Raw genomic sequence first — 9,412 nt, 5'->3', positions numbered from 1 at the left:
ATTTGGAATCTCTTTCTCCTGTAGTGACTTTGAGATCTCCAACCAGCTGACTGAGTTGAAAGCATTTCGAACGTCTAATTAATGTTTCATTAGACATCGATCCGCATTTCTGGTCGTCGCTCGGTGGGACCTCGAAAGCCTTCCTGCGTCTACCACCCGCTGATTGACCTGAACCGTCGAGCGTCCCCGGTGAAACCCATACTGGTTGGAAGATAGGCGAGGTGTCTCCAAGTCCTCTAGGTGCTCGTTCAGCTGTAGCACACAAAAGCAACAAAAGCATCGTCGAACAGCAGCGAGAATGGGATGGCATTATCGAGCCACGTCTCGGTAAGTATGATTACGTCGTAGTCGGATGAGGAGACGGCCAGGCGAAAAGAATCCAGTTTAGTCCGGAGACCGGGCACATTCTGGTAGTAGAGGTGCACTTCCGGGCGTGTGAGCGCATCGCGTGGGCCCACATTAAGTGCGAAACGGTTGGCTCGAGCCATGTGCATTTTGACTGCGAGTCAGCATCGTTTGTCGTTTGCTGGGCGGAGCGGTAGGCTGCGGTGGCGATCGTCTCGGCGCGGTGGATGCTCTTCTTTCGGGATGAGCAGAAGCGCGCGGCGAAGACGGAGCGAGGGAGCCTGAGTGTAGAAGTGTGCGATTGTGACTAGACTCAGCGTTGCGTGTACTGTCGGTGAGAGTTCGTGCGGGAGCGTGAGTTTGGGCCAAGCTTACAGCGCGAGCGCGGGTTACCTGGCTGGATACCTCAAGGGGAGCAAAGATAAACTCTCTCACGCGCACTCCAGCCGGCAAGGAATCCGAGCGAAGGGCCTTCTTACGGCAGGATTCAGGAATTCGCACTTTGAAAGAGAGCGTGCGCCGTGACGCCGGGTCGATTCCCTTTCTTAGAAGTGAGAAGGCAAGCACGTCCTCGGTGGCAAGCCGGCGGCTCACTGATGCAGTTACCTGGTCAACCGTGGCATGGTTCGCAAGCTCCATGAGGTGCAGCCAGAAAAGTTGTGGGACGCGTCCCTGTGCGGCCACTAGGTTGGGCGATGCAGTGTTCGAGCCAGTGATCGTGACGTGCTCCGGAACAGGCGCACGACCCACAGTTGCAGGGTAGGAAGCCGGCAAGTGGGGCTGAGAAGATGTTGAGGTGCGGTCGGGGCAGTTTGTGTCGACGTTCGGGCCGGTAGCAGAGTGAGATGAGCTGGCTTTCACCAGAGCGTCCATCTCATTGGTGAGCGGAGGAATGATGGCTTCCTTCAACGACTCAACAAGTGCATCAAGTGCCGAATGGAAGCCTGCCTGCAACCCGATTTCCTTCAGAGCCTTACTGCGGGGGAGGGGAGTCTGGGGGGGTTGGAGAGGGTCTTCGGGCAGCTCCAGTGTAGGTTTGTGAGTTGCCTGACACTAGCCACAGGATTGAATCCGAAATCTTGGTGCGTGGTGAAACCAAGCCTCACAGATGGCGCACCGCGTCGCTTCTGAGCCCCGCAGGCAAAACACACAGACGCCATAGTTAAACGAGGCGCGTGAAACGGGCCGGGGAAAACTGCAGTTCGCGGGATGTGATAAAACGAAGCGGTGATCGACGCAGTAGGCTCAACCAAACGAAGCGGCAAAACAGCACCACGGTTCGTATAAACTTGAATACCGAATTTGGGGGTGGGTGGAGGCGTACCTTCACTAAATGAACGCGTACAGCCTGGCCTCAGCCCTCTGCAGATATCCTTGTTGCGGTGCGTTGGCGCGGGCGGGGAAGCTGCGCGGTTGGTCATATCGCCATTACACACTTGCCAGCCTCCTACTCCTATTGTGTCCCTGATAGGGGTTGCAACGATATCCTGACGACTTTTGACGATGGTCGGTTCCGCCGTCTGCTTGGTTGAGGTTCTGCTCTTCTTTCCATTCCCGCAGATGCTGGCGCATGATATTCCTTGCTGCTGTCTTAACCGCCTTCCAGGTCTCTCTGTTGGCGCACTTCTCTTCCGTCAGATTGTCCGCACTGACAGGGTCTCGGCAGGATTGCTGCATTACCTGACGGGTGTGATGAAAACAAGGGTATTCGAATAGGACATGTATGGCATCCTCGATTCGGTCCGGGCAAGCTGGGCAGTCTGCCGTCCTCTCGGATGTTCCGCAGAAAACCATGCCCTGAGAGAAACTATGTGAGCTAGAAGTCCGTCTCCCCATGCTTGCGGCCGAGCCACATCGAGATATTCGGTATCAGTCGCCTCGTTTTTGCCCCGGTTGATGTTTCTGTTGACCATTGTAGGTGCCACCTACGCATGTTCTCTTCTCGTTCCTCCTTTCTTATTCTGGCAATCGCCAGTCCTGCCACCGCTCGTCTCTCTCGGCATCGAATATCCTCCCCCAGGAGCAGTGCGACCGGCACGGTACCTGCGATGACACATGCCGCATCGTACGCCACCGTGCAGAAAGCGCTGGCCACTCTTAATGTCGCCACTCGGTGAACGCGTCTCAGGCGGTTTCGCTGCAGATCTCAGACTACCGGATGATCCCGTTAATGATGCTAAGGATGAGGCGCCTTCGGCTGCTCCGCGGTCCGCCAACGTTGGGCATAAGCGAAGTCAGAACGTTGGTTATACGATACACCTTCTTGCAGATCTACTCCAGATGTCCAAAGTGGTACTGTTTTTGGCTCAACTCCACGCCCATATACTTGAGCGATTCCGTCGATTGGATTACTTGGTCCCCAATACGCAGCCTTCCTATCTTCGCCTGATGGTGGCTGCTGAAGACGAGGTATCCGGTCTTATTGTTTGCCACCTGGAGATCGGCTCCCTTCATCCACTCTACTATCGCCTACATATTTCTGCTGGCCGTTGTGTTCACTTAGTAGAGTGTCCGCTCCATCACTGGTAAGGCGATGCACTATGGGGAGCTTATATGAAACATGCGGACATTAATAGATTTAACGAGAATCGGTGGACATTTCGCGATGTTTTGTTATTGTAGGCGCGTGTCTTACTCAAAGCCATCATTTTAACCGTTCTACAAGCTTTTAGCTTGTGTGAATAATTAATTATTCGTTTTTAATCATATTTTGGCGCTTGAAGGTATGTAATGTACAGTAGTTTTATGACAAAGAAATCTGTGATTCTTTTAATGTATATTCACCTACAAACTTTTTATAAAAACAAAGAACTAATGTGTATCACAAAACATAAATATCATATTTATCAAATGAGTTCATTTCTTTCGTCATTCAAGCTTATTTCAATATGATCTACTTGATTTAATGCATGGTCAATTAACATATCTTCATTTTTTTGTCCGTTATAGTAAAAAAGACGGTGACGATGGCTGGAAAGCAAAGTTTTTTCTTATTATGTTGTCTTTACCCTAAAGAAATCGAACTTAGTATTGGTTCACTACCGTGTATTGCCCGTATAAACGTGTCTTCTAAGTTATTCTCCCTTGACGATTTTCTTGCATGTGCTGTCCTATCTTGCCTAAAACATTTATGACGCGCTTCTAATGCTTCTTCTCCTAAACACCGAAAAGGAATAGGGGTCTGCAATATAATATCCCGGGCAAGTGCCAACACTTTATGTACTGTGGCCGGTATTTTAAACCAACGCCGATTTTAAATAGCGATAAAAAGTTACGATATGTATCTTTGAAAAACGAGTCAAATTTGTTAGTACTTATAACTGTCTGGCAGCTTATGGTTATCAACATATTCCTAAACCTTTCTATCATCAACAATTTTACCGCTCGTGAGCAACACTGTTTTTGTTTCTAATGCGTTGATTTAATGCTCTATATCAGTGATGTCAAACTCGTTTCACCTTGCGGGCCGCATTTCCTCCCAAAATAGGTTCGCGGGCCGCATTTTCTCCCAAAATAGGTTCGCGGGCCAAACCATATAATTGATTGGAGTGATGAAAATATGTTCTTATCAATGTGGTTTTATCTTAACAGTTTTACATTTTCACATTTTTTCATATTATATTACTTCTTATAAAATTTACCAATTTTGAGTAAAAGAGAGGGTTTGTTGCTCAATCGTTTTAACGAATTCAAATCAAGTTTATTGAAATATATGTTGCAGTTCAACACTATTGTGTATTTTGGTAAAGATTTTAGAAAAGTAAAGGTATATAATTACAATAGCTAACTTATTGCTCCGCATTTGTTATCTTCTTTCTTTCGATGTAATGTTTCAAAGGGGTCGCGGGCCGCACCCAATGTTCTTGCGGGCCGCATGTGGCCCGCGGGCCGCATGTTTGACATCCCTGCTCTATATTGTACTTCGTTTTCTGGATTAACTCTTTACTTTCCTTAGTGAATTCGATTGAAATCGGCCCACAAAAACGATTGCTTTGCGTAGCATTGTTAATCCAAACAGTATTATTACACCAAATCCAATCCAAACAGTATAGTTATTATCATTTTCGATAATATAGAGATGTAGCGGAGAAAGTGCTGTTATAAAAGTTACACTATCGTCGGCGACCAGAAGAGCCATCCATTCCCCAAATACACAACATCAAATTAACAGTTGAAATATTATGTGTCTGCACATATGTTTCTTGTATCTCATCCTTCATATGTACTACCGACTGATAAGCGTGTTTACATAGTAGAATAAAGAACTTAACAGTTTAGATCATGTTTATTTTCAAATCGTTTGAATGATGATGAGCCACGACCGCGAACGGAGGCAGGGACCTCATTTGCTCTTTTAATTTTCCACGATCTTTTCTAGCCTTGTCTCGACTTTTTTTTGAAGGCATATGGTGCGTTGTACTGTTTATGAAAAATTGGGTTGAACTTTCTTTTAAAACAAAATTTGTTTCAAAACCAACTGTCGGTTCGTTTTACTTATTTATAGAACACGGAAATTTTGTTTGCAGTTCGTTTTGCAAATTGTCCCCCATCCTATTGATTTGAGAAAGTTTAAATCTACAAATTTGCTTGGTAAACACGTGTTACCAGGGTTCGCTGACCTCTTCGCATATAATGAATCTTGTTTTTCAGTTATGTGTTGCAATTTCGCATTTAACATGGTAATCTGCGATAACACCTGATTTAACACTTCTGTCGTTTTCGTTTGTGATTGCGATTCATCATGAAACGTTATTCTAAAATTTTAAAATTTGCTAATAGAATATGTTCTTTAGCTTTAAAATCTGTAGACTCGACACTATATTTGTTATCAAAGTCACTCATACAATCACATACGCAACAAAGAGAAAAAAAATATCACAGAAGTCGTCTTTCTAGTACTGCGGTTTTGTGTGTGGATAATACGTCTATCTAGTAGTGCGCTCTATCTGTATCGAACGCCAAGTTCGATCCTCTTCGTTCTTTTCTCTTTTCGAGGTTAAGTCAAAAATGTGCTCGTTTGGAACGAAAAGCTAAACTCATTTATCTGGTAGTGTGATTTTACTTCTAGATCTTGCGTCTATCTAGCAGTGCGCACAAATCTAATTCCAACCAAACACAAGAGAGAAAGAAAACAAACTGGGTCAGAGGAGACAATAGCAAGGACAAAGGAAATTTATGTGAGCACGTGCTTACAGGACGGCGGCACCGCAAATCATCCGATCTTTGACGATCGATCGGAGATGAAATCGTGCTTAATTAAAAAAAACGAATTTCGGGTACACTTACACAAAGGGTCACTATAAAAAAAACTGTATCACTTATTTGCACTGTTTGAACCTGTTAAATTCGCTCTACTCACATCCTACCGGCTGCGCCAATAATGTGTCGTGTTTAGGATGATCCTTTATGACGTCCGTTCTCCTTGACGATCCAGTTGGAAGAGGCCGTTTCATCTTCCTGATCTCCAGTGACAGGTGCTGACGGAGAGTAGATGTCAAATACTCGGGTCACACCTGACACTACCCGTTATACCAGTTATAACTCAATATTTCACTTCGGATCCTGCTTTAACGTTTCTAGAGTAAAAAGAATAGCCTCCAGTTATTTTCAGGTATTTGATTTGACGCATCCTAGCTGTTTTACATCCCGTAGGATGCCAGGACAGGGTGTACAGCTGCCTCTAACATGGGGAACAGACGCTGGTTCGAGCAGAGGTGGACTACTCAGGGGTGGACTACTAGCAGGTAGCAGTCCATTCCACCTCTCAATTCAGCCTTGCCGCCCATCCGCCCAAGGGGGTGGGTTTCCCCTTTGTACCCAAGCTTGGATATTTAGACAAGTTACCGTTCTGTACGTCGCGGACGTATTGAGTAGGAGTTGAGGAAGAGAGCCTATGGTAGCCTTCAGGAGGCGCCGGATTCAAGCCTTTACAGAACAATTGTGTAGTAGTAAGTAATGGGAAATAATAGTACGTGTGCGATTCTTCAATTTTACTAAACACTTTACCATAAATTTTTATATATTGACCTTCTTGTTTCGCGCTGCAATATTGGACAATATAATATTTTTTTGTTAAAAACCAATCACGTCGAAAGCCTGCTTTAAATGATAATCCGGAACTAATATATAATACCCTTACTTGTTGACTCTACATATGGAAAAACTATACTGACGGAAGCTTTAATTGTTTGCTCCGATATTCTATTCGCAGCCTGTACCAAAACCCTATGTCCGTTTCTAATTGATTTTTTAACAGAATGTAACTTATCTTCAAAAGGATAGGAAGAAATAGTGTAAAGTGGACCAAAGCGACAAACATTATCGTACACATGTAATAAATTATGTACATTGCTGGTTAAACGATGTTCTCCGAATAGAACGCGAAACTCGCTCCGGTACGCTGCAGGCTATTGGGTCTTTGGCCACGGGAAATGCTGTCGGTTCCACAGCGTCGAACGAACTACGGTGCGACTGATCCGTTAACCAAAAGTTTGGCATCCTTTAACCACTTTTACCAACTGTTTGACTTCAATCGCTCCTCTGTCCATTTCAAACACTCAGTCATTTAGTTTTTCCAATCCCTTCCTCTTTCTGTTCCTTAAGCTTTGAGATATGTGTTCTATGCTATAGGCGTCTTCTTCTTCTTCTTCTTCTATGCAGGGGCCCGTGCTGTAGGACCGGCTGTGACAGCCATATGTCCACCAGCCATCGACGAGAGAAGTGGTTCCTCTCGTTTGTCAGTTCACAGGCATCGTGGTGTCGAGCTTGACAGACTCGGCCACCGTGAGCTGTGTGACAGCTGGGTTTATCTGACTTAGGGCTAGGTTTGTTTTGGATTTGGTAAATGGAAATCGCCCACCGGACTATTACCTAGTCCCGTGGGTGATGTTCTTGCTTTGGTATGGGTGTTTGGTTTGTTGTTGGTTTTGGTTTTGGGATTAATTTGGTTACTTAGGTTGTTATAGTTAGTTGTCCCCGTATGGTATTAGTTTTTTTTTTCTTCTCCCCACCCCCCTCGTATCCCACATCCCTCCCTCGTCCGCGCTGGTCTCCCTTGGGGTTTGAGGCGAGGGGCGTGGTGTACGCTCGGTTCCGGGAGCGGGGGTGAGGCTTGTTCGCTACTTCTTGTTAGTAGTACTGGAGAGTTGCTACTATGTTGTTAGGGGGCGGTTTTTTTTTTTTTTTAGAATTCGATTTGGTTGACTCTGGCGAATTTGATTATGCTTTTTATGTTTTTCCCATCCTTGTCCTTCCATATTTTTTTGAAGTTGGTCAGGGATATGTTCTCTGCTCTCTGGTATTTTTTGCATATGAAGATTTTGTGGGATACTGTCTCTGGTACGTTGCATTTCTCGCATTCCCCCTCCTCGGTTATTTTCATGATGCTGAGCCAGTATTTGGCCAGGTCATGTCCTGCCAGAATTCGGTTTGCGGATCTGATTTCGGTTGCGGTGAGTGGTATGTTCTGGTGCCAAGGTGATGCTTCGAAAGTGGGCTGGTATGCCTCGAATTTTTTCCCCTTTTTCTTGCACGCGTCCTTGTACCAGATTTTTGTTTCTTGTATCATTTCTTGTTTGGCTGTGTGGATGATGTCCTCCAGTCTGAGGTTATTGGTGATTTGTTTGGTTCCTATGGCTCCTTTTTTTGCTAGTTCATCCGCCTTTTCATTGCCCGGTATCCCCAGATGTCCAGGGATCCATCTTATTTCGGCGTTTATGTTTTGGCATATTTTTAGTATGTTGTAGGTGGTTTGGTCTAGGTATGTTTCTGTTTGGCCTTTGTCTATGATTCTACAGGCTGCTTGGCTGTCTGTGTATAGTATTGGGTTTCGTATTTGGTTCTGTTCGGCTAGTTCTAAGGCTTTTTCAATTGCGCTTAGCTCTATTGACGTGATGGGTGTGTGGTTTGTGAGTTTATAGCTGCTCGCAATGTATCAGTTGGGTTGGCGGGCATTTGTTATACATATGCCAATGCCACTCCCCTCTTGCGACAGACTTCCATCTGTGTAGATTAGTGGGTTTGTTCGTTTGGTTTGATTTATTTCCTGTGTGAAGATCGTTTTCATTAGACGTTGTTCGGTCGGGTTTTTTTTGTTAAGATGTTCCTCTAGGCTGTGTCGTAATCTGGATTGTTTGTTTAGGTCGTTCAGTACGGTATTGTTCATTTTGTTGATCAGATCAAAGTTTGCTTCGTATGTTTTTTGCATGAATGTTTTTGATCTTGGTTTTCGGTTCTGGGTTCGGCGCGTTTCTAGCTGTGTTCTATTTGTTGGGGAGTACATTATGACTTTTGCTATCTCTTTTGTGGTTATGTATTTCTTCCTGCTGTGGTATGGTACCTCTGCGTTGATGGCATAGTGCCCACTTTGACCCTCAGTGAAAACGCTGAGGCGGTTCAATATAATCCTCTCCAGCAGCTTACCGGTTGTGTCCAGCAGCCCCAGAGGTCTGAAAGAGGGAGGGCCGCCCATACCTTTCCCTGGCTTCGGCTGAAGGACTAGCTTCTGCCTCTTCCATACAGCCGGAAACTCTCCCGTTTCCAGAAGCCGCTGAAGCGACTCCCTGAACACTTCCGGATACGCCTGCACCGCAGCCTTCAGCGCCACATTCGGAATTCCGTCCGGGCCCGGAGCTTTGTCCAGCTTCAGCAGGCTAACCGCTTCCAGCAACTCCTCGTTGGTCACCGGCACCACCCCCGCAGACAGCTCCTCAGCTGGTGTCGACGATAGGACACGGGTCGTGAGATCGTGCTGCGGAAACAGCTCCTCTATGATGCCACGAAGTCTGGTTGGGCACCTTTCTGGTGGGTGCTGGCCCTTCAGTTTGTCCATAACGACCCTGTACGCGTTGCCCCACACATTTCTCTCGGCTTCGCGACAGAGATCGAGGAAGCACTGCCTTTTGCTGGCTTTGATCTCCCTTTTCAGGGCCGATCTGGCAGCTTTGTACACCAGCTTCATCTCCTCCCGACGCGCTTCGGAGCGGGCTCTCAGCTGCTTCTTGCGGGCCGTGGTACACGCCGCCCGTAGTTCCTTGATGGCTTGGGTCCACCAGTACTTCGGCCGACG

Source organism: Anopheles ziemanni, chromosome 3, assembly GCF_943734765.1.
Source record: "Anopheles ziemanni chromosome 3, idAnoZiCoDA_A2_x.2, whole genome shotgun sequence".
NCBI lineage: Eukaryota > Metazoa > Arthropoda > Insecta > Diptera > Culicidae > Anopheles > Anopheles ziemanni.
This window is presented reverse-complemented; position numbering follows the sequence as displayed.